Raw genomic sequence first — 25,357 nt, 5'->3', positions numbered from 1 at the left:
TCCGTTTTAGAAACAGTGTGCGAAACGTCACCCAAAATTAAAACCTCGATAACTCTCTTACTTTAAGCCCAAAAGTGGGGAAATTTCTACCAATCGGAGGTCCTAAGATTCTTTTTCTTGGGAAAGAAATCTCATTTCAAAATTTGTTGGAATGAGAGAGTTGTAGTCCGTTTTATAAAGAGTGTGCAAAACGTCATCCAAAATTAAAACCTCTGCAACTCTCTGACTTTAAGTTCAAAAGGGGTGAAATTTCTACCGGTCTTCAAATTCTCTTTCCGGGGAAAGATATCTTGTTTTAAAAATCGTTGGGGTGAGAGAGTTGTTGTCCGTCTTATAAAGAGTGTGCGAAACGTCACCCAAAATTAAAACTTTCATAACTCACTTATTTTAAGTCGAAAACTGGAGAAATTTCTATCAATTAGATGTCTTCAAATTCTCTTTCAGGAAAAAAAATCTGATTTAAAAATTCGGTGGGATGAGAGAGTTTTGGTCCATTTTATAAAGAGTGTGTGAAACGTCACCCAAAATTAAAACTTCCATAACTCTCTCATTTGAAGTCAAAAAGTTGTGAAATTTCTACCAATCAGATGTCCTAAGATTCTTTTTCTTCGGAAAGAAATCTCATTTCAAATATTGTTGGGATGAGAGAGTTGTAGTCCGTTTTATAAAGAGTGTGCGAGACGTCATCCAAAATTAAAACTTGTGTAACTCTCTGACTTTAAGTTCAAAAGTGGAGAAATTTCTACCAATCTTCAAATTCTCTTTCCGGGAAAAGAAATCTTGTTTTAAAAATCATTGGGGTGAGAGAGTTGTTGTCCGTTTTTCAAAGAGTATGCGAAACGTCACCCAAAATTAAAACCTCTATAACTCTCTCACTTTAAGTCCAAAAGTGGTGAAATTTCTACCAATCGGAGGTCTTCTAATTCTCTTTCAGGGGAAAGAAATCTCGTTTCAAAATTCGTTGGGGTGACAGAGTTATAGTCCGTTTCATAAAGAGTGTGTTAAACGTCACCCAAAGTAAAACCTCCGTAACTCTCTCATTTTAAGTCAAAAAGTGAGGAAATTTCTACCAATCGGAGGTCCTAAGATTCTTTTTCTTGGGAAAGAAATCTCATTTCAAAATTTGTTGGGATGAGAGAGCTGTAGTCCGTTTTATAAAGAGTGTGCGAAGCGTCATCCAAAATTAAAACCTCTGTAACTCTCTGACTTTAAGTTCAAAAGGGGTGAAATTTCTACCAATCTTCAAATTCTCTTTCCGGAAAAAGAAATCTTCTTTTAAAAATCGTTGGGGTGAGAGAGTTGTTGTCCGTTTTAGAAACAGTGTGTGAAACGTCACCTAAAATTAAAACCTCGATAACTCTCTCACTTTAAGCCCAAAAGTGGGGAAATTTCTACCAATCGGAGGTCCTAAGATTCTTTTTCTTGGGAAAGAAATCTCATTTCAAAATTTGTTGGAATGAGAGAGTTGTAGTCCGTTTTATAAAGAGTGTGCAAAACGTCATCCAAAATTAAAACCTCTGCAACTCTCTGACTTTAAGTTCAAAAGGGGTGAAATTTCTACCAGTCTTCAAATTCTCTTTCCGGGGAAAGATAACTTGTTTTAAAAATCGTTGGGGTGAGATAGTTGTTGTCCGTCTTATAAAGAGTGTGCGAAACGTCACCCAAAATTAAAACTTTCATAACTCACTTATTTTAAGTCGAAAACTGGAGAAATTTCTATCAATTAGATGTCTTCAAATTCTCTTTCAGGAAAAAAAATCTGATTTAAAAATTCGGTGGGATGAGAGAGTTTTGGTCCATTTTATAAAGAGTGTGTGAAACGTCAGCCAAAATTAAAACTTCCATAACTCTCTCATTTGAAGTCAAAAAGTTGAGAAATTTCTACCAATCAGATGTCCTAAGATTCTTTTTCTTCGGAAAGAAATCTCATTTCAAATATTGTTGGGATGAGAGAGTTGTAGTCCGTTTTATAAAGAGTGTGTGAGACGTCATCCAAAATTAAAACCTGTGTAACTCTCTGACTTTAAGTTCAAAAGTGGAGAAATTTCTACCAATCTTCAAATTCTCTTTCCGGGAAAAGAAATCTTGTTTTAAAAATCATTGGGGTGAGAGAGTTGTTGTCCGTTTTTCAAAGAGTATGCGAAACGTCACCCAAAATTAAAACCTCTATAACTCTCTCACTTTAAGTCCAAAAGTGGTGAAATTTCTACCAATCGGAGGTCTTCTAATTCTCTTTCAGGGGAAAGAAATCTCGTTTCAAAATTCGTTGGGGTGACAGAGTTATAGTCCGTTTCATAAAGAGTGTGTTAAACGTCACCCAAAGTAAAACCTCCGTAACTCTCTCATTTTAAGTCAAAAAGTGAGGAAATTTCTACCAATCGGAGGTCCTAAGATTCTTTTTCTTGGGAAAGAAATCTCATTTCAAAATTTGTTGGGATGAGAGAGCTGTAGTCCGTTTTATAAAGAGTGTGCGAAGCGTCATCCAAAATTAAAACCTCTGTAACTCTCTGACTTTAAGTTCAAAAGGGGTGAAATTTCTACCAATCTTCAAATTCTCTTTCCGGAAAAAGAAATCTTCTTTTAAAAATCGTTGGGGTGAGAGAGTTGTTGTCCGTTTTAGAAACAGTGTGTGAAACGTCACCTAAAATTAAAACCTCGATAACTCTCTCACTTTAAGCCCAAAAGTGGGGAAATTTCTACCAATCGGAGGTCCTAAGATTCTTTTTCTTGGGAAAGAAATCTCATTTCAAAATTTGTTGGAATGAGAGAGTTGTAGTCCGTTTTATAAAGAGTGTGCAAAACGTCATCCAAAATTAAAACCTCTGCAACTCTCTGACTTTAAGTTCAAAAGGGGTGAAATTTCTACCAGTCTTCAAATTCTCTTTCCGGGGAAAGATAACTTGTTTTAAAAATCGTTGGGGTGAGATAGTTGTTGTCCGTCTTATAAAGAGTGTGCGAAACGTCACCCAAAATTAAAACTTTCATAACTCACTTATTTTAAGTCGAAAACTGGAGAAATTTCTATCAATTAGATGTCTTCAAATTCTCTTTCAGGAAAAAAAATCTGATTTAAAAATTCGGTGGGATGAGAGAGTTTTGGTCCATTTTATAAAGAGTGTGTGAAACGTCAGCCAAAATTAAAACTTCCATAACTCTCTCATTTGAAGTCAAAAAGTTGAGAAATTTCTACCAATCAGATGTCCTAAGATTCTTTTTCTTCGGAAAGAAATCTCATTTCAAATATTGTTGGGATGAGAGAGTTGTAGTCCGTTTTATAAAGAGTGTGTGAGACGTCATCCAAAATTAAAACCTGTGTAACTCTCTGACTTTAAGTTCAAAAGTGGAGAAATTTCTACCAATCTTCAAATTCTCTTTCCGGGAAAAGAAATCTTGTTTTAAAAATCATTGGGGTGAGAGAGTTGTTGTCCGTTTTTCAAAGAGTATGCGAAACGTCACCCAAAATTAAAACCTCTATAACTCTCTCACTTTAAGTCCAAAAGTGGTGAAATTTCTACCAATCGGAGGTCTTCTAATTCTCTTTCATGGGAAAGAAATCTCGTTTCAAAATTCGTTGGGGTGACAGAGTTATAGTCCGTTTCATAAAGAGTGTGTTAAACGTCACCCAAAGTAAAACCTCCATAACTCTCTCATTTTAAGTCAAAAAGTGAGGAAATTTCTACCAATCGGAGGTCCTAAGATTCTTTTTCTTGGGAAAGAAATCTCATTTCAAAATTTGTTGGAATGAGAGAGTTGTAGTCCGTTTTATAAAGAGTGTGCAAAACGTCATTCAAAATTAAAACCTCTGCAATTCTCTGACTTTAAGTTCAAAAGGGGTGAAATTTCTACCAGTCTTCAAATTCTCTTTCCGGGGAAAGATATCTTGTTTTAAAAATCGTTGGGGTGAGAGAGTTGTTGTCCGTCTTATAAAGAGTGTGCGAAACGTCACCCAAAATTAAAACTTTCATAACTCACTTATTTTAAGTCGAAAACTGGAGAAATTTCTATCAATTAGATGTCTTCAAATTCTCTTTCAGGAAAAAAAATCTGATTTAAAAATTCGGTGGGATGAGAGAGTTTTGGTCCATTTTATAAAGAGTGTGTGAAACGTCACCCAAAATTAAAACTTGCCTAACTCTCTCATTTGAAGTCAAAAAGTGGTGAAATTTCTACCAATCGGAGGTCCTAAGATTCTTTTTCTTGGGAAAGAAATCTCATTTCAAATTTTGTTGGGATGAGAGAGTTGTAGTCCGTTTTATAAAGAGTGTGCGACACGTCATCCAAAATTAAAACCTGTGTAACTCTCTGACTTTAAGTTCAAAAGTGGAGAAATTTCTACCAATCTTCAAATTCTCTTTCCGGAAAAAGAAATCTTGTTTTAAAAATCATTGGGGTGACAGAGTTGTTGTCCGTTTTTCAAAGAGTATGCGAAACGTCACCCAAAATTAAAACCTCTATAACTCTCTCACTTTAAGTCCAAAAGTGGTGAAATTTCTACCAATCGGAGGTCTTCTAATTCTCTTTCAGGGGAAAGAAATCTCCTTTCAAAATTCGTTGGGGTGACAGAGTTATAGTCCGTTTCATAAAGAGTGTGTTAAACGTCACCCAAAGTAAAACCTCCATAACTCTCTCATTTTAAGTCAAAAAGTGAGGAAATTTCTACCAATCGGAGGTCCTAAGATTCTTTTTCTGGGGAAAGAAATCTCATTTCAAAATTTGTTGGGATGAGAGAGCTGTAGTCCGTTTTATAAAGAGTGTGCGAAACGTCATCCAAAATTAAAACCTCTGTAACTCTCTGACTTTAAGTTCAAAAGGGGTGAAATTTCTACCAATCTTCAAATTCTCTTTCCGGAAAAAGAAATCTTCTTTTAAAAATCGTTGGGGTGAGAGAGTTGTTGTCCGTTTTAGAAACAGTGTGCGAAACGTCACCCAAAATTAAAACCTCGATAACTCTCTCACTTTAAGCCCAAAAGTGGGGAAATTTCTACCAATCGGAGGTCCTAAGATTCTTTTTCTTGGGAAAGAAATCTCATTTCAAAATTTGTTGGAATGAGAGAGTTGTAGTCCGTTTTATAAAGAGTGTGCAAAACGTCATCCAAAATTAAAACCTCTGCAATTCTCTGACTTTAAGTTCAAAAGGGGTGAAATTTCTACCAGTCTTCAAATTCTCTTTCCGGGGAAAGATATCTTGTTTTAAAAATCGTTGGGGTGAGAGAGTTGTTGTCCGTCTTATAAAGAGTGTGCGAAACGTCACCCAAAATTAAAACTTTCATAACTCACTTATTTTAAGTCGAAAACTGGAGAAATTTCTATCAATTAGATGTCTTCAAATTCTCTTTCAGGAAAAAAAATCTGATTTAAAAATTCGGTGGGATGAGAGAGTTTTGGTCCATTTTATAAAGAGTGTGTGAAACGTCACCCAAAATTAAAACATCCATAACTCTCTCATTTGAAGTCAAAAAGTTGTGAAATTTCTACCAATCAGATGTCCTAAGATTCTTTTTCTTCGGAAAGAAATCTCATTTCAAATATTGTTGGGATGAGAGAGTTGTAGTCCGTTTTATAAAGAGTGTGCGAGACGTCATCCAAAATTAAAACCTGTGTAACTCTCTGACTTTAAGTTCAAAAGTGGAGAAATTTCTACCAATCTTCAAATTCTCTTTCCGGGAAAAGAAATCTTGTTTTAAAAATCATTGGGGTGAGAGAGTTGTTGTCCGTTTTTCAAAGAGTATGCGAAACGTCACCCAAAATTAAAACATCTATAACTCTCTCACTTTAAGTCCAAAAGTGGTGAAATTTCTACCAATCGGTGGTCTTCTAATTCTCTTTCAGGGGAAAGAAATCTCGTTTCAAAATTCGTTGGGGTGACAGAGTTATAGTCCGTTTCATAAAGAGTGTGTTAAACGTCACCCAAAGTAAAACCTCCATAACTCTCTCATTTTAAGTCAAAAAGTGAGGAAATTTCTACCAATCGGAGGTCCTAAGATTCTTTTTCTCGGGAAAGAAATCTCATTTCAAAATTTGTTGGGATGAGAGAGCTGTAGTCCGTTTTATAAAGAGTGTGCGAAACGTCATCCAAAATTAAAACCTCTGTAACTCTCTGACTTTAAGTTCAAAAGGGGTGAAATTTCTACCAATCTTCAAATTCTCTTTCCGGAAAAAGAAATCTTCTTTTAAAAATCGTTGGGGTGAGAGAGTTGTTGTCCGTTTTAGAAAAAGTGTGCGAAACGTCACCCAAAATTAAAACCTCGATAACTCTCTCACTTTAAGCCCAAAAGTGGGGAAATTTCTACCAATCGGAGGTCCTAAGATTCTTTTTCTTGGGAAAGAAATCTCATTTCAAAATTTGTTGGAATGAGAGAGTTGTAGTCCGTTTTATAAAGAGTGTGCAAAACGTCATCCAAAATTAAAACCTCTGCAATTCTCTGACTTTAAGTTCAAAAGGGGTGAAATTTCTACCAGTCTTCAAATTCTCTTTCCGGGGAAAGATATCTTGTTTTAAAAATCGTTGGGGTGAGAGAGTTGTTGTCCGTCTTATAAAGAGTGTGCGAAACGTCACCCAAAATTAAAACTTTCATAACTCACTTATTTTAAGTCGAAAACTGGAGAAATTTCTATCAATTAGATGTCTTCAAATTCTCTTTCAGGAAAAAAAATCTGATTTAAAAATTCGGTGGGATGAGAGAGTTTTGGTCCATTTTATAAAGAGTGTGTGAAACGTCACCCAAAATTAAAACATCCATAACTCTCTCATTTGAAGTCAAAAAGTTGTGAAATTTCTACCAATCAGATGTCCTAAGATTCTTTTTCTTCGGAAAGAAATCTCATTTCAAATATTGTTGGGATGAGAGAGTTGTAGTCCGTTTTATAAAGAGTGTGCGAGACGTCATCCAAAATTAAAACCTGTGTAACTCTCTGACTTTAAGTTCAAAAGTGGAGAAATTTCTACCAATCTTCAAATTCTCTTTCCGGGAAAAGAAATCTTGTTTTAAAAATCATTGGGGTGAGAGAGTTGTTGTCCGTTTTTCAAAGAGTATGCGAAACGTCACCCAAAATTAAAACCTCTATAACTCTCTCACTTTAAGTCCAAAAGTGGTGAAATTTCTACCAATCGGTGGTCTTCTAATTCTCTTTCAGGGGAAAGAAATCTCGTTTCAAAATTCGTTGGGGTGACAGAGTTATAGTCCGTTTCATAAAGAGTGTGTTAAACGTCACCCAAAGTAAAACCTCCATAACTCTCTCATTTTAAGTCAAAAAGTGAGGAAATTTCTACCAATCGGAGGTCCTAAGATTCTTTTTCTCGGGAAAGAAATCTCATTTCAAAATTTGTTGGGATGAGAGAGCTGTAGTCCGTTTTATAAAGAGTGTGCGAAACGTCATCCAAAATTAAAACCTCTGTAACTCTCTGACTTTAAGTTCAAAAGGGGTGAAATTTCTACCAATCTTCAAATTCTCTTTCCGGAAAAAGAAATCTTCTTTTAAAAATCGTTGGGGTGAGAGAGTTGTTGTCCGTTTTAGAAAAAGTGTGCGAAACGTCACCCAAAATTAAAACCTCGATAACTCTCTCACTTTAAGCCCAAAAGTGGGGAAATTTCTACCAATCGGAGGTCCTAAGATTCTTTTTCTTGGGAAAGAAATCTCATTTCAAAATTTGTTGGAATGAGAGAGTTGTAGTCCGTTTTATAAAGAGTGTGCAAAACGTCATCCAAAATTAAAACCTCTGCAACTCTCTGACTTTAAGTTCAAAAGGGGTGAAATTTCTACCAATCTTCAAATTCTCTTTCCGGGGAAAGAAATCTTCTTTTAAAAATCGTTGGGGTGAGAGACTTGTTGTCCGTCTTATAAAGAGTGTGCGAAACGTCACCCAAAATTAAAACTTTCATAACTCACTTATTTTAAGTCGAAAACTGGAGAAATTTCTATCAATTAGATGTCTTCAAATTCTCTTTCAGGAAAAAAAATCTGATTTAAAAATTCGGTGGGATGAGAGAGTTTTGGTCCATTTTATAAAGAGTGTGTGAAACGTCACCCAAAATTAAAACTTCCATAACTCTCTCATTTGAAGTCAAAAAGTTGTGAAATTTCTACCAATCAGATGTCCTAAGATTCTTTTTCTTCGGAAAGAAATCTCATTTCAAATTTTGTTGGGATGAGAGAGTTGTAGTCCGTTTCATAAAGAGTGTGCGAGACGTCGTCCAAAATTAAAACCTGTGTAACTCTCTGACTTTAAGTTCAAAAGTGGAGAAATTTCTACCAATCTTCAAATTCTCTTTCCGGGAAAAGAAATCTTGTTTTAAAAATCATTGGAGTGAGAGAGTTGTTGTCCGTTTTTCAAAGAGTATGCGAAACGTCACCCAAAATTAAAACCTCTATAACTCTCTCACTTTAAGTCCAAAAGTGGTGAAATTTCTACCAATCGGAGGTCTTCTAATTCTCTTTCTTGGGAAAGAAATCTTGTTTCAAAATTCGTTGGGGTGACAGAGTTATAGTCCGTTTCATAAAGAGTGTGTTAAACGTAACCCAAAGTAAAACCTCCAAAACTCTCTCATTTTAAGTCAAAAAGTGACGAAATTTCTACCAATCGGAGGTCCTAAGATTCTTTTTCTTGTGAAAGAAATCTCATTTCAAAATTTGTTGGGATAAGAGAGCTGTAGTCCGTTTTATAAAGAGTGTGCGAAACGTCATCCAAAATTAAAACCTCTGTAACTCTCTGACTTTAAGTTCAAAAGGGGTGAAATTTCTACCAATCTTCAAATTCTCTTTCCGGAAAAAGAAATCTTCTTTTAAAAATCGTTGGGGTGAGAGAGTTGTTGTCCGTTTTAGAAACAGTGTGCGAAACGTCACCCAAAATTAAAACCTCTCTAACTCTCACACTTTAAGCCCAAAAGTGGGGAACTTTCTACCAATCGGAGGTCCTAAGATTCTTTTTCTTGGGAAAGAAATCTTATTTCAAAATTTGTTGGGATGAGAGAGTTGTAGTCCGTTTTATAAAGAGTGTGCGAAACGTCATCCAAAATTAAAACCTCTGTAACTCTCTGACTTTAAGTTCAAAAGGGGTGAAATTTCTACCAATCTTTAAATTCTCTTTTCGGAAAAAGAAATCTTCTTTTAAAAATCGTTGGGGTGAGAGAGTTGTTGTCCGTTTTAGAAACAGTGTGCGAAACGTCACCCAAAATTAAAACCTCTATAACTCTCACACTTTAAGCCCAAAAGTGGGGAAATTTCTACTAATCAGAGGTCCTAAGATTCTTTTTCTTGGGAAAGAAATCTCATTTCAAAATTTGTTGGAATGAGAGAGTTGTACTCCGTTTTATAAAGAGTGTGCAAAACGTCATCCAAAATTAAAACCTCTGCAACTCTCTGACTTTAAGTTCAAAAGGGGTGAAATTTCAACCAATCTTCAAATTCTCTTTCCGGGGAAAGAAATCTTCTTTTAAAAATCGTTGGGGTGAGAGAGTTGTTGTCCGTCTTATAAAGAGTGTGCGAAACGTCACCCAAAATTAAAACTTTCATAACTCACTTATTTTAAGTCGAAAACTGGAGAAATTTCTATCAATTAGATGTCTTCAAATTCTCTTTCAAGAAAAAAAATCTCATCTAAGAATTCGGTGGGATGAGAGAGTTTTATTCCATTTTTTAAAGAGTGTGTGAAACGTCACCCAAAATTAAAACTTCCATAACTCTCTCATTTGAAGTCAAAAAGTTGTGAAATTTCTACCAATCAGATGTCCTAAGATTCTTTTTCTTGGGAAAGAAATCTCATTTCAAAATTTGTTGGGATGAGAGAGTTGTAGTCCGTTTTATAAAGAGTGCGCGAAACGTCATCCAAAATTAAAACCTCTGTAACTCTCTGACTTTAAGTTCAAAAGGGGTGAAATTTCTACCAATCTTCAAATTCTCTTTCCAGAAAAAGAAATCTTCTTTTAAAAATCGTTGGGGTGAGAGAGTTGTTGTCCGTTTTAGAAACAGTGTGCGAAACGTTACCCAAAATTAAAACCTCTATAACTCTCACACTTTAAGCCCAAAAGTGGGGAAATTTCTACCAATCGGAGGTCCTAAGATTCTTTTTCTTGGGAAAGAAATCTCATTCCAAAATTTGTTGGAATGAGAGAGTTGTAGTCCGTTTTATAAAGAGTGTGCAAAACGTCATCCAAAATTAAAACCTCTGCAACTCTCTGACTTTAAGTTCAAAAGGGGTGAAATTTCTACCAGTCTTCAAATTCTCTTTCCGGGGAAAGAAATCTTCTTTTAAAAATCGTTGGGGTGAGAGAGTTGTTGTCCGTCTTATAAAGAGTGTGCGAAACGTCACCCAAAATTAAAACTTTCATAACTCACTTATTTTAAGTCGAAAACTGGAGAAATTTCTATCAATTAGATGTCTTCAAATTCTCTTTCAGGAAAAAAAATCTGATTTAAAAATTCGGTGGGATGAGAGAGTTTTGGTCCATTTTATATAAAGAGTGTGTGAAACGTCACCCAAAATTAAAACTTCCATAACTCTCTCATTTGAAGTCAAAAAGTTGTGAAATTTCTACCAATCAGATGTCCTAAGATTCTGTTTCTTCGGAAAGAAATCTCATTTCAAATATTGTTGGGATGAGAGAGTTGTAGTCCGTTTTATAAAGAGTGTGCGAGACGTCATCCAAAATTAAAACCTGTGTAACTCTCTGACTTTAAGTTCAAAAGTGGAGAAATTTCTACCAATCTTCAAATTCTCTTTCCAAGAAAAGAAATCTTGTTTTAAAAATCATTGGAGTGAGAGAGTTGTTGTCCGTTTTTCAAAGAGTATGCGAAACGTCACCCAAAATTAAAACCTCTATAACTCTCTAACTTTAAGTCCAAAAGTGGTGAAATTTCTACCAATCGGAGGTCTTCTAATTCTCTTTCTTGGGAAAGAAATCTTGTTTCAAAATTCGTTGGGGTGACAGAGTTATAGTCCGTTTCATAAAGAGTGTGTTAAACGTAACCCAAAGTAAAACCTCCATAACTCTCTCATTTTAAGTCAAAAAGTGAGGAAATTTCTACCAATCGGAGGTCCTAAGATTCTTTTTCTTGTGAAAGAAATCTCATTTCAAAATTTGTTGGGATAAGAGAGCTGTAGTCCGTTTTATAAAGAGTGTGCGAAACGTCATCCAAAATTAAAACCTCTGTAACTCTCTGACTTTAAGTTCAAAAGGGGTGAAATTTCTACCAATCTTCAAATTCTCTTTCCGGAAAAAGAAATCTTCTTTTAAAAATCGTTGGGGTGAGAGAGTTGTTGTCCGTTTTAGAAATAGTGTGCGAAACGTCACCCAAAATTAAAACCTCTCTAACTCTCACACTTTAAGCCCAAAAGTGGGGAAATTTCTACCAATCGGAGGTCCTAAGATTCTTTTTCTTGGGAAAGAAATCTCATTTCAAAATTTGTTGGAATGAGAGAGTTGTAGTCCGTTTTATAAAGAGTGTGCAAAACGTCATCCAAAATTAAAACCTCTGCAACTCTCTGACTTTAAGTTCAAAAGGGGTGAAATTTCTACCAGTCTTCAAATTCTCTTTCCGGGGAAAGAAATCTTCTTTTAAAAATCGTTGGGGTGAGAGAGTTGTTGTCCGTCTTATAAAGAGTGTGCGAAACGTCACCCAAAATTAAAACTTTCATAACTCACTTATTTTAAGTCGAAAACTGGAGAAATTTCTATCAATTAGATGTCTTCAAATTCTCTTTCAAGAAAAAAAATCTCATTTAAGAATTCGGTGGGATGAGAGAGTTTTGGTCCATTTTATATAAAGAGTGTGTGAAACGTCACCCAAAATTAAAACTTCCATAACTCTCTCATTTGAAGTCAAAAAGTTGTGAAATTTCTACCAATCAGATGTCCTAAGATTCTGTTTCTTCGGAAAGAAATCTCATTTCAAATATTGTTGGGATGAGAGAGTTGTAGTCCGTTTTATAAAGAGTGTGCGAGACGTCATCCAAAATTAAAACCTGTGTAACTCTCTGACTTTAAGTTCAAAAGTGGAGAAATTTCTACCAATCTTCAAATTCTCTTTCCAAGAAAAGAAATCTTGTTTTAAAAATCATTGGAGTGAGAGAGTTGTTGTCCGTTTTTCAAAGAGTATGCGAAACGTCACCCAAAATTAAAACCTCTATAACTCTCTAACTTTAAGTCCAAAAGTGGTGAAATTTCTACCAATCGGAGGTCTTCTAATTCTCTTTCTTGGGAAAGAAATCTTGTTTCAAAATTCGTTGGGGTGACAGAGTTATAGTCCGTTTCATAAAGAGTGTGTTAAACGTAACCCAAAGTAAAACCTCCATAACTCTCTCATTTTAAGTCAAAAAGTGAGGAAATTTCTACCAATCGGAGGTCCTAAGATTCTTTTTCTTGTGAAAGAAATCTCATTTCAAAATTTGTTGGGATAAGAGAGCTGTAGTCCGTTTTATAAAGAGTGTGCGAAACGTCATCCAAAATTAAAACCTCTGTAACTCTCTGACTTTAAGTTCAAAAGGGGTGAAATTTCTACCAATCTTCAAATTCTCTTTCCGGAAAAAGAAATCTTCTTTTAAAAATCGTTGGGGTGAGAGAGTTGTTGTCCGTTTTAGAAATAGTGTGCGAAACGTCACCCAAAATTAAAACCTCTCTAACTCTCACACTTTAAGCCCAAAAGTGGGGAACTTTCTACCAATCGTAGGTCCTAAGATTCTTTTTCTTGGGAAAGAAATCTTATTTCAAAATTTGTTGGGATGAGAGAGTTGTAGTCCGTTTTATAAAGAGTGTGCGAAACGTCATCCAAAATTAAAACCTCTGTAACTCTCTGACTTTAAGTTCAAAAGGGGTGAAATTTCTACCAATCTTTAAATTCTCTTTTCGGAAAAAGAAATCTTCTTTTAAAAATCGTTAGGGTGAGAGAGTTGTTGTCCGTTTTAGAAACAGTGTGCGAAACGTCACCCAAAATTAAAACCTCTATAACTCTCACACTTTAAGCCCAAAAGTGGGGAAATTTCTACCAATCAGAGGTCCTAAGATTCTTTTTCTTGGGAAAGAAATCTCATTTCAAAATTTGTTGGAATGAGAGAGTTGTACTCCGTTTTATAAAGAGTGTGCAAAACGTCATCCAAAATTAAAACCTCTGCAACTCTCTGACTTTAAGTTCAAAAGGGGTGAAATTTCTACCAATCTTCAAATTCTCTTTCCGGGGAAAGAAATCTTCTTTTAAAAATCGTTGGGGTGAGAGAGTTGTTGTCCGTCTTATAAAGAGTGTGCGAAACGTCACCCAAAATTAAAACTTTCATAACTCACTTATTTTAAGTCGAAAACTGGAGAAATTTCTATCAATTAGATGTCTTCAAATTCTCTTTGAAGAAAAAAAATCTCATCTAAGAATTCGGTGGGTTGAGAGAGTTTTATTCCATTTTTTAAAGAGTGTGTGAAACGTCACCCAAAATTAAAACTTCCATAACTCTCTCATTTGAAGTCAAAAAGTTGTGAAATTTCTACCAATCAGATGTCCTAAGATTCTTTTTCTTGGGAAAGAAATCTCATTTCAAAATTTGTTGGGATGAGAGAGTTGTAGTCCGTTTTATAAAGAGTGCGCGAAACGTCATCCAAAATTAAAACCTCTGTAACTCTCTGACTTTAAGTTCAAAAGGGGTGAAATTTCTACCAATCTTCAAATTCTCTTTCCAGAAAAAGAAATCTTCTTTTAAAAATCGTTGGGGTGAGAGAGTTGTTGTCTGTTTTAGAAACAGTGTGAGAAACGTCACCCAAAATTAAAACCTCTATAACTCTCACACTTTAAGCCCAAAAGTGGGGAAATTTCTACCAATCGGAGGTCCTAAGATTCTTTTTCTTGGGAAAGAAATCTCATTCCAAAATTTGTTGGAATGAGAGAGTTGTAGTCCGTTTTATAAAGAGTGTGCAAAACGTCATTCAAAATTAAAACCTCTGCAACTCTCTGACTTTAAGTTCAAAAGGGGTGAAATTTCTACCAGTCTTCAAATTCTCTTTCCGGGGAAAGAAATCTTCTTTTAAAAATCGTTGGGGTGAGAGAGTTGTTGTCCGTCTTATAAAGAGTGTGCGAAACGTCACCCAAAATTAAAACTTTCATAACTCACTTATTTTAAGTCGAAAACTGGAGAAATTTCTATCAATTAGATGTCTTCAAATTCTCTTTCAGGAAAAAAAATCTGATTAAAAAATTCGGTGGGATGAGAGAGTTTTGGTCCATTTTATAAAGAGTGTGTGAAACGTCACCCAAAATTAAAACTTCCATAACTCTCTCATTTGAAGTCAAAAAGTTGTGAAATTTCTACCAATCAGATGTCCTAAGATTCTGTTTCTTCGGAAAGAAATCTCATTTCAAATATTGTTGGGATGAGAGAGTTGTAGTCCGTTTTATAAAGAGTGTGCGAGACGTCATCCAAAATTAAAACCTGTGTAACTCTCTGACTTTAAGTTCAAAAGTGGAGAAATTTCTACCAATCTTCAAATTCTCTTTCCGGGAAAAGAAATCTTGTTTTAAAAATCATTGGAGTGAGAGAGTTGTTGTCCGTTTTTCAAAGAGTATGCGAAACGTCATCCAAAATTAAAACCTCTATAACTCTCTCACTTTAAGTCCAAAAGTGGTGAAATTTCTACCAATCGGAGGTCTTCTAATTCTCTTTCATGGGAAAGAAATCTCGTTTCAAAATTCGTTGGGGTGACAGAGTTATAGTCCGTTTCATAAAGAGTGTGTTAAACGTCACCCAAAGTAAAACCTCCATAACTCTCTCATTTTAAGTCAAAAAGTGAGGAAATTTCTACCAATCGGAGGTCATAAGATTCTTTTTCTTGGGAAAGAAATCTCATTTCAAAATTATTTGAGATGAGAGAGTTGTAGTCCGTTTTATAAAGAGTGTGCGAAACGTCATCCAAAATTAAAACCTCTGTAACTCTCTGACTTTAAGTTCAAAAGGGGTGAAATTTCTACCAATCTTCAAATTCTCTTTCCGGAAAAAGAAATCTTCTTTTAAAAATCGTTGGGGTGAGAGAGTTGTTGTCCGTTTTAGAGACAGTGTGCGAAACGTCACCCAAAATTAAAACCTCTATAACTCTCACACTTTAAGCCCAAAAGTGGGGAAATTTCTACCAATCGGAGGTCCTAAGATTCTTTTTCTTGGGAAAGAAATCTCATTTCAAAATTTGTTGGAATGAGAGAGTTGTAGTCCGTTTTATAAAGAGTGCAAAACGTCATCCAAAATTAAAACCTCTGCAACTCTCTGACTTTAAGTTCAAAAGGGGTGAAATTTCTACCAGTCTTCAAATTCTCTTTCCGGGGAAATAAATCTTCTTTTAAAAATCGTTGGGGTGAGAGAGTTGTTGTCCGTCTTATAAAGAGTGTGCGAAACGTCACCCAAAATTAAAACTTTCATAACTCACTTATTTTAAGTCGAAAACTGGAGAAATTTCTATCAATTAGATGTCTTCAAATTCTCTTTCAAGAAAAAAAATCTCATTTAAGAATTCGGTGGGATGAGAGAGTTTTATTCCATTTTATAAAGAGTGTGTGAAACGTCACCCAAAATTAAAACTTCCATAACTCTCTCATTTGAAGTCAAAAAGTTGTGAAATTTCTACCAATCAGATGTCCTAAGATTCTGTTTCTTCGGAAAGAAATCTCATTTCAAATATTGTTGGGATGAGAGAGTTGTAGTCCGTTTTATAAAGAGTGTGCGAGACGTCATCCAAAATTAAAACCTGTGTAACTCTCTGACTTTAAGTTCAAAAGTGGAGAAATTTCTACCAATCTTCAAATTCTCTTTACGGGAAAAGAAATCTTGTTTTAAAAATCATTGGGGTGAGAGAGTTGTTGTCCGTTTTAGAAACAGTGTGCGAAACGTCACCCAAAATTAAAACCTCTATACTCTCACACTTTAAGCCCAAAAGTGGGGAAATTTCTACCAATCGGAGGTCCTAAGATTCTTTTTCTTGGGAAAGAAATCTCATTTCAAAATTTGTTGGAATGAGAGAGTTGTAGTCCGTTTTATAAAGAGTGCAAAACGTCATCCAAAATTAAAACCTCTGCAACTCTCTGACTTTAAGTTCAAAAGGGGTGAAATTTCTACCAGTCTTCAAATTCTCTTTCCGGGGAAATAAATCTTCTTTTAAAAATTGTTGGGGTGAGAGAGTTGTTGTCCGTCTTATAAAGAGTGTGCGAAACGTCACCCAAAATTAAAACTTTCATAACTCACTTATTTTAAGTCGAAAACTGGAGAAATTTCTATCAATTAGATGTCTTCAAATTCTCTTTCAAGAAAAAAAATCTCATTTAAGAATTCGGTGGGATTAGAGAGTTTTATTCCATTTTATAAAGAGTGTGTGAAACGTCACCCAAAATTAAAACTTCCATAACTCTCTCATTTGAAGTCAAAAAGTTGTGAAATTTCTACCAATCAGATGTCCTAAGATTCTGTTTCTTCGGAAAGAAATCTCATTTCAAATATTGTTGGGATGAGAGAGTTGTAGTCCGTTTTATAAAGAGTGTGCGAGACGTCATCCAAAATTAAAACCTGTGTAACTCTCTGACTTTAAGTTCAAAAGTGGAGAAATTTCTACCAATCTTCAAATTCTCTTTCCGGGAAAAGAAATCTTGTTTTAAAAATCATTAGGGTGAGAGAGTTGTTGTCCGTTTTTCAAAGAGTATGCGAAACGTCACCCAAAATTAAAACCTCTATAACTCTCTCACTTTAAGTCCAAAAGTGGTGAAATTTCTACCAATCGGAGGTCTTCTAATTCTCTTTCATGGGAAAGAAATCTCGTTTCAAAATTCGTTGGGGTGACAGAGTTATAGTCCGTTTCATAAAGAGTGTGTTAAACGTCACCCAAAGTAAAACCTCCATAACTCTCTCATTTTAAGTCAAAAAGTGAGGAAATTTCTACCAATCGGAGGTCCTAAGATTCTTTTTCTTGGGAAAGAAATCTCATTTCAAAATTTGTTGGGATGAGAGAGTTGTAGTCCGTTTTATAAAGAATGTGCGAAACGTCATCCAAAATTAAAACCTCTGTAACTCTCTGACTTTAAGTTCAAAAGGGGTGAAATTTCTACCAATCTTCAAATTCTCTTTCCGGAAAAAGAAATCTTCTTTTAAAAATCGTTGGGGTGAGAGAGTTGTCGTCCGTTTTAGAGACAGTGTGCGAAACGTCACCCAAAATTAAAACCTCTATAACTCTCACACTTTAAGCCCAAAAGTGGGGAAATTTCTACCAATCGGAGGTCCTAAGATTCTTTTTCTTGGGAAAGAAATCTCATTTCAAAATTTGTTGGAATGAGAGAGTTGTAGTCCGTTTTATAAAGAGTGTGCAAAACGTCATCCAAAATTAAAACCTCTGCAACTCTCTGACTTTAAGTTCAAAAGGGGTGAAATTTCTACCAGTCTTCAAATTCTCTTTCCGGGGAAAGAAATCTTCTTTTAAAAATCGTTGGGGTGAGAGAGTTGTTGTCCGTCTTATAAAGAGTGTGCGAAACGTAACCCAAAATTAAAACTTTCATAACTCACTTATTTTAAGTCGAAAACTGGAGAAATTTCTATCAATTAGATGTCTTCAAATTCTCTTTCAAGAAAAAAAATCTCATTTAAGAATTCGGTGGGATGAGAGAGTTTTATTCCATTTTATAAAGAGTGTGTGAAACGTCACCCAAAATTAAAACTTCCATAACTCTCTCATTTGAAGTCAAAAAGTTGTGAAATTTCTACCAATCAGATGTCCTAAGATTCTGTTTCTTCGGAAAGAAATCTCATTTCAAATATTGTTGGGATGAGAGAGTTGTAGTCCGTTTTATAAAGAGTGTGCGAGACGTCATCCAAAATTAAAACCTGTGTAACTCTCTGACTTTAAGTTCAAAAGTGGAGAAATTTCTACCAATCTTCAAATTCTCTTTCCGGGAAAAGAAATCTTGTTTTAAAAATCATTGGAGTGAGAGAGTTGTTGTCCGTTTTTCAAAGAGTATGCGAAACGTCACCCAAAATTAAAACCTCTATAACTCTCTAACTTTAAGTCCAAAAGTGGTGAAATTTCTACCAATCGGAGGTCTTCTAATTCTCTTTCTTGGGAAAGAAATCTTGTTTCAAAATTCGTTGGGGTGACAGAGTTATAGTCCGTTTCATAAAGAGTGTGTTAAACGTAACCCAAAGTAAAACCTCCATAACTCTCTCATTTTAAGTCAAAAAGTGAGGAAATTTCTACCAATCGGAGGTCCTAAGATTCTTTTTCTTGTGAAAGAAATCTCATTTCAAAATTTGTTGGGATAAGAGAGCTGTAGTCCGTTTTATAAAGAGTGTGCGAAACGTCATCCAAAATTAAAACCTCTGTAACTCTCTGACTTTAAGTTCAAAAGGGGTGAAATTTCTACCAATCTTTAAATTCTCTTTTCGGAAAAAGAAATCTTCTTTTAAAAATCGTTAGGGTGAGAGAGTTGTTGTCCGTTTTAGAAACAGTGTGCGAAACGTCACCCAAAATTAAAACCTCTATAACTCTCACACTTTAAGCCCAAAAGTGGGGAAATTTCTACCAATCAGAGGTCCTAAGATTCTTTTTCTTGGGAAAGAAATCTCATTTCAAAATTTGTTGGAATGAGAGAGTTGTACTCCGTTTTATAAAGAGTGTGCAAAACGTCATCCAAAATTAAAACCTCTGCAACTCTCTGACTTTAAGTTCAAAAGGGGTGAAATTTCTACCAATCTTCAAATTCTCTTTCCGGGGAAAGAAATCTTCTTTTAAAAATCGTTGTGGTGAGAGAGTTGTTGTCCGTCTTATAAAGAGTGTGCGAAACGTCACCCAAAATTAAAACTTTCATAACTCACTTATTTTAAGTCGAAAACTGGAGAAATTTCTATCAATTAGATGTCTTCAAATTCTCTTTGAAGAAAAAAAATATCATCTAAGAATTCGGTGGGATGAGAGAGTTTTATTCCATTTTTTAAAGAGTGTGTGAAACGTCACCCAAAATTAAAACTTCCATAACTCTCTCATTTGAAGTCAAAAAGTTGTGAAATTTCTACCAATCAGATGTCCTAAGATTCTTTTTCTTGGGAAAGAAATCTCATTTCAAAATTTGTTGGGATGAGAGAGTTGTAGTCCGTTTTATAAAGAGTGTGCGAAACGTCATCCAAAATTAAAACCTCTGTAACTCTCTGACTTTAAGTTCAAAAGGGGTGAAATTTCTACCAATCTTCAAATTCTCTTTCCAGAAAAAGAAATCTTCTTTTAAAAATCGTTGGGGTGAGAGAGTTGTTGTCTGTTTTAGAAACAGTGTGAGAAACGTCACCCAAAATTAAAACCTCTATAACTCTCACACTTTAAGCCCAAAAGTGGGGAAATTTCTACCAATCGGAGGTCCTAAGATTCTTTTTCTTGGGAAAGAAATCTCATTCCAAAATTTGTTGGAATGAGAGAGTTGTAGTCCGTTTTATAAAGAGTGTGCAAAACGTCATCCAAAATTAAAACCTCTGCAACTCTCTGACTTTAAGTTCAAAAGGGGTGAAATTTCTACCAGTCTTCAAATTCTCTTTCCGGGGAAAGAAATCTTCTTTTAAAAATCGTTGGGGTGAGAGAGTTGTTGTCCGTCTTATAAAGAGTGTGCGAAACGTCACCCAAAATTAAAACTTTCATAACTCACTTATTTTAAGTCGAAAACTGGAGAAATTTCTATCAATTAGATGTCTTCAAATTCTCTTTCAGGAAAAAAAATCTGATTTAAAAATTCGGTGGGATGAGAGAGTTTTGGTCCATTTTATAAAGAGTGTGTGAAACGTCACCCAAAATTAAAACTTCCATAACTCTCTCATTTGAAGTCAAAAAGTTGTGAAATTTCTACCAATCAGATGTCCTAAGATTCTGTTTCTTCGGAAAGAAATCTCATTTCAAATATTGTTGGGATGAGAGAGTTGTAGTCCGTTTTATAAAGAGTGTGCGAGACGTCATCCAAAATTAAAACCTGTGTAACTCTCTGACTTTAAGTTCAAAAGTGGAGAAATTTCTACCAATCTTCAAATTCTCTTTCCGGGAAAAGAAATCTTGTTTTAAAAATCATTGGAGTGAGAGAGTTGTTGTCCGTTTTTCAAAGAGTATGCGAAACGTCACCCAAACTTAAAACCTCTATAACTCTCTCACTTTAAGTCCAAAAGTGGTGAAATTTCTACCAATCGGAGGTCTTCTAATTCTCTTTCATGGGAAAGAAATCTCGTTTCAAAATTCGTTGGGGTGACAGAGTTATAGTCCGTTTCATAAAGAGTGTGTTAAACGTCACCCAAAGTAAAACCTCCATAACTCTCTCATTTTAAGTCAAAAAGTGAGGAAATTTCTACCAATCGGAGGTCCTAAGATTCTTTTTCTTGGGAAAGAAATCTCATTTCAAAATTATTTGGGATGAGAGAGTTGTAGTCCGTTTTATAAAGAGTGTGCGAAACGTCATCCAAAATTAAAACCTCTGTAACTCTCTGACTTTAAGTTCAAAAGGGGTGAAATTTCTACCAATCTTCAAATTCTCTTTCCGGAAAAAGAAATCTTCTTTTAAAAATCGTTGGGGTGAGAGAGTTGTTGTCCGTTTTAGAGACAGTGTGCGAAACGTCACCCAAAATTAAAACCTCTATAACTCTCACACTTTAAGCCCAAAAGTGGGGAAATTTCTACCAATCGGAGGTCCTAAGATTCTTTTTCTTGGGAAAGAAATCTCATTTCAAAATTTGTTGGAATGAGAGAGTTGTAGTCCGTTTTATAAAGAGTGCAAAACGTCATCCAAAATTAAAACCTCTGCAACTCTCTGACTTTAAGTTCAAAAGGGGTGAAATTTCTACCAGTCTTCAAATTCTCTTTCCGGGGAAATAAATCATCTTTTAAAAATCGTTGGGGTGAGAGAGTTGTTGTCCGTCTTATAAAGAGTGTGCGAAACGTCACCCAAAATTAAAACTTTCATAACTCACTTATTTTAAGTCGAAAACTGGAGAAATTTCTATCAATTAGATGTCTTCAAATTCTCTTTCAAGAAAAAAAATCTCATTTAAGAATTCGGTGGGATGAGAGAGTTTTATTCCATTTTATAAAGAGTGTGTGAAACGTCCACCAAAATTAAAACTTCCATAACTCTCTCATTTGAAGTCAAAAAGTTGTGAAATTTCTACCAATCAGATGTCCTAAGATTCTGTTTCTTCGGAAAGAAATCTCATTTCAAATATTGTTGGGATGAGAGAGTTGTAGTCCGTTTTATAAAGAGTGTGCGAGACGTCATCCAAAATTAAAACCTGTGTAACTCTCTGACTTTAAGTTCAAAAGTGGAGAAATTTCTACCAATCTTCAAATTCTCTTTCCGGGAAAAGAAATCTTGTTTTAAAAATCATTGGGGTGAGAGAGTTGTTGTCCGTTTTAGAAACAGTGTGCGAAACGTCACCCAAAATTAAAACCTCTATAACTCTCACACTTTAAGCCCAAAAGTGGGGAAATTTCTACCAATCGGAGGTCCTAAGATTCTTTTTCTTGGGAAAGAAATCTCATTTCAAAATTTGTTGGAATGAGAGAGTTGTAGTCCGTTTTATAAAGAGTGCAAAACGTCATCCAAAATTAAAACCTCTGCAACTCTCTGACTTTAAGTTCAAAAGGGGTGAAATTTCTACCAGTCTTCAAATTCTCTTTCCGGGGAAATAAATCTTCTTTTAAAAATCGTTGGGGTGAGAGAGTTGTTGTCCGTCTTATAAAGAGTGTGCGAAACGTCACCCAAAATTAAAACTTTCATAACTGACTTATTTTAAGTCGAAAACTGGAGAAATTTCTATCAATTAGATGTCTTCAAATTTTCTTTCAAGAAAAAAAATCTCATTTAAGAATTCGGTGGGATGAGAGAGTTTTATTCCATTTTATAAAGAGTGTGTGAAACGTCACCCAAAATTAAAACTTCCATAACTCTCTCATTTGAAGTCAAAAAGTTGTGAAATTTCTACCAATCAGATGCCCTAAGATTCTGTTTCTTCGGAAAGAAATCTCATTTCAAATATTGTTGGGATGAGAGAGTTGTAGTCCGTTTTATAAAGAGTGTGCGAGACGTCATCCAAAATTAAAACCTGTGTAACTCTCTGACTTTAAGTTCAAAAGTGGAGAAATTTCTACCAATCTTCAAATTCTCTTTCCGGGAAAAGAAATCTTGTTTTAAAAATCATTGGGGTGAGAGAGTTGTTGTCCGTTTTTCAAAGAGTATGCGAAACGTCACCCAAAATTAAAACCTCTATAACTCTCTCACTTTAAGTCCAAAAGTGGTGAAATTTCTACCAATCGGAGGTCTTCTAATTCTCTTTCATGGGAAAGAAATCTCGTTTCAAAATTCGTTGGGGTGACAGAGTTATAGTCCGTTTCATAAAGAGTGTGTTAAACGTCACCCAAAGTAAAACCTCCATAACTCTCTCATTTTAAGTCAAAAAGTGAGGAAATTTCTACCAATCGGAGGTCCTAAGATTCTTTTTCTTGGGAAAGAAATCTCATTTCAAAATTTGTTGGAATGAGAGAGTTGTAGTCCGTTTTATAAAGAGTGTGCAAAACGTCATCCAAAATTAAAACCTCTGCAACTCTCTGATTTTAAGTTCAAAAGGGGTGAAATTTCTACCAGTCTTCAAATTCTCTTTCCGGGGAAAGAAATCTTCTTTTAAAAATCGTTGGGGTGAGAGAGTTGTTGTCCGTCTTATAAAGAGTGTGCGAAACGTCACCCAAAATTAAAACTTTCATAACTCACTTATTTTAAGTCGAAAACTGGAGAAATTTCTATCAATTAGATGTCTTCAAATTCTCTTTCAGGAAAAAAAATCTCTTTTAAAAATTCGGTGGGATGAGAGAGTTTTGGTCCATTTTATAAAGAGTGTGTGAAACGTCACCCAAAATTAAAACTTCCATAACTCTCTCTTTTGAAGTCAAAAAGTTGTGAAATTTCTACCAATCAGATGTCCTAAGATTCTTTTTCTTTGGAAAGAAATTTCATTTCAAATATTGTTGGGATGAGAGAGTTGTAGTCCGTTTTATAAAGAGTGTGCGAGACGTCATCCAAAATTAAAACCTGTGTAACTCTCTGACTTTAAGTTCAAAAGTGGAGAAATTTCTACAAATCTTCAAATTCTCTTTCCGGGAAAAGAAATCTTGTTTTAAAAATCATTGGGGTGAGAGAGTTGTTGTCCGTTTTTCAAAGAGTATGCGAAACGTCACCCAAAATTAAAACCTCTATAACTCTCTCACTTTAAGTCCAAAAGTGGTGAAATTTCTACCAATCGGAGGTCTTCTAATTCTCTTTCATGGGAAAGAAATCTCGTTTCAAAATTCGTTGGGGTGACAGAGTTATAGTCCGTTTCATAAAGAGTGTGTTAAACGTCACCCAAAGTAAAACCTCCATAACTCTCTCATTTTAAGTCAAAAAGTGAGGAAATTTCTACCAATCGGAGGTCCTAAGATTCTTTTTCTTGGGAAAGAAATCTCATTTCAAAATTTGTTGGGATGAGAGAGTTGTAGTCCATTTTATAAAGAGTGTGCGAAACGTCATCCAAAATTAAAACCTCTGTAACTCTCTGACTTTAAGTTCAAAAGGGGTGAAATTTCTACCAATCTTCAAATTCTCTTTCCGGAAAAAGAAATCTTCTTTTAAAAATCGTTGGGGTGAGAGAGTTGTCGTCCGTTTTAGAGACAGTGTGCGAAACGTCACCCAAAATTAAAACCTCTATAACTCTCACACTTTAAGCCCAAAAGTGGGGAAATTTCTACCAATCGGAGGTCCTAAGATTCTTTTTCTTGGGAAAGAAATCTCATTTCAAAATTTGTTGGAATGAGAGAGTTGTAGTCCGTTTTATAAAGAGTGCAAAACGTCATCCAAAATTAAAACCTCTGCAACTCTCTGACTTTAAGTTCAAAAGGGGTGAAATTTCTACCAGTCTTCAAATTCTCTTTCCGGGGAAATAAATCTTCTTTTAAAAATCGTTGGGGTAAGAGAGTTGTTGTCCGTCTTATAAAGAGTGTGCGAAACGTCACCCAAAATTAAAACTTTCATAACTCACTTATTTTAAGTCGAAAACTGGAGAAATTTCTATCAATTAGATGTCTTCAAATTCTCTTTCAAGAAAAAAAATCTCATTTAAGAATTCGGTGGGATGAGAGAGTTTTATTCCATTTTATAAAGAGTGTGTGAAACGTCACCCAAAATTAAAACTTCCATAACTCTCTCATTTGAAGTCAAAAAGTTGTGAAATTTCTACCAATCAGATGTCCTAAGATTCTGTTTCTTCGGAAAGAAATCTCATTTCAAATATTGTTGGGATGAGAGAGTTGTAGTCCGTTTTATAAAGAGTGTGCGAGACGTCATCCAAAATTAAAACCTGTGTAACTCTCTGACTTTAAGTTCAAAAGTGGAGAAATTTCTACCAATCTTCAAATTCTCTTTCCGGGAAAAGAAATCTTGTTTTAAAAATCATTGGAGTGAGAGAGTTGTTGTCCGTTTTTCAAAGAGTATGCGAAACGTCACCCAAAATTAAAACCTCTATAACTCTCTCACTTTAAGTCCAAAAGTGGTGAAATTTCTACCAATCGGAGGTCTTCTAATTCTCTTTCATGGGAAAGAAATCTCGTTTCAAAATTCGTTGGGGTGACAGAGTTATAGTCCGTTTCATAAAGAGTGTGTTAAACGTCACCCAAAGTAAAACCTCCATAACTCTCTCATTTTAAGTCAAAAAGTGAGGAAATTTCTACCAACCGGAGGTCCTAAGATTCTTTTTCTTGTGAAAGAAATCTCATTTCAAAATTTGTTGGGATGAGAGAGTTGTAGTCCGTTTTATAAAGAGTGTGCGAAACGTCATCCAAAATTAAAACCTCTGTAACTCTCTGACTTTAAGTTCAAAAGGGGTGAAATTTCTACCAATCTTCAAATTCTCTTTCCGGAAAAAGAAATCTTCTTTTAAAAATCGTTGGGGTGAGAGAGTTGTTGTCCGTTTTAGAAACAGTGTGCGAAACGTCACCCAAAATTAAAACCTCTATAACTCTCACACTTTAAGCCCAAAAGTGAGGAAATTTCTACCAATCGGAGGTCCTAAGATTCTTTTTCTTGGGAAAGAAATCTCATTTCAAAATTTGTTGGAATGAGAGAGTTATAGTCCGTTTTATAAAGAGTGTGCAAAACGTCATCCAAAATTAAAACCTCTGCAACTCTCTGACTTTAAGTTCAAAAGGGGTGAAATTTCTACCAGTCTTCAAATTCCCTTTCCGGGGAAAGAAATCTTCTTTTAAAAATCGTTGGGGTGAGAGAGTTGTTGTCCGTCTTATAAAGAGTGTGCGAAACGTCACCCAAAATTAAAACTTTCATAACTCACTTATTTTAAGTCGAAAACTGGAGAAAT

Source organism: Tasmannia lanceolata, unplaced genomic scaffold (genome assembly GCF_043159265.1).
Source record: "Tasmannia lanceolata isolate RefF3 unplaced genomic scaffold, GAP_Taslan_0.1 ptg000037l, whole genome shotgun sequence".
Lineage (NCBI taxonomy): Eukaryota > Viridiplantae > Streptophyta > Magnoliopsida > Canellales > Winteraceae > Tasmannia > Tasmannia lanceolata.
Note: the sequence above shows the minus strand (reverse complement) of the source record.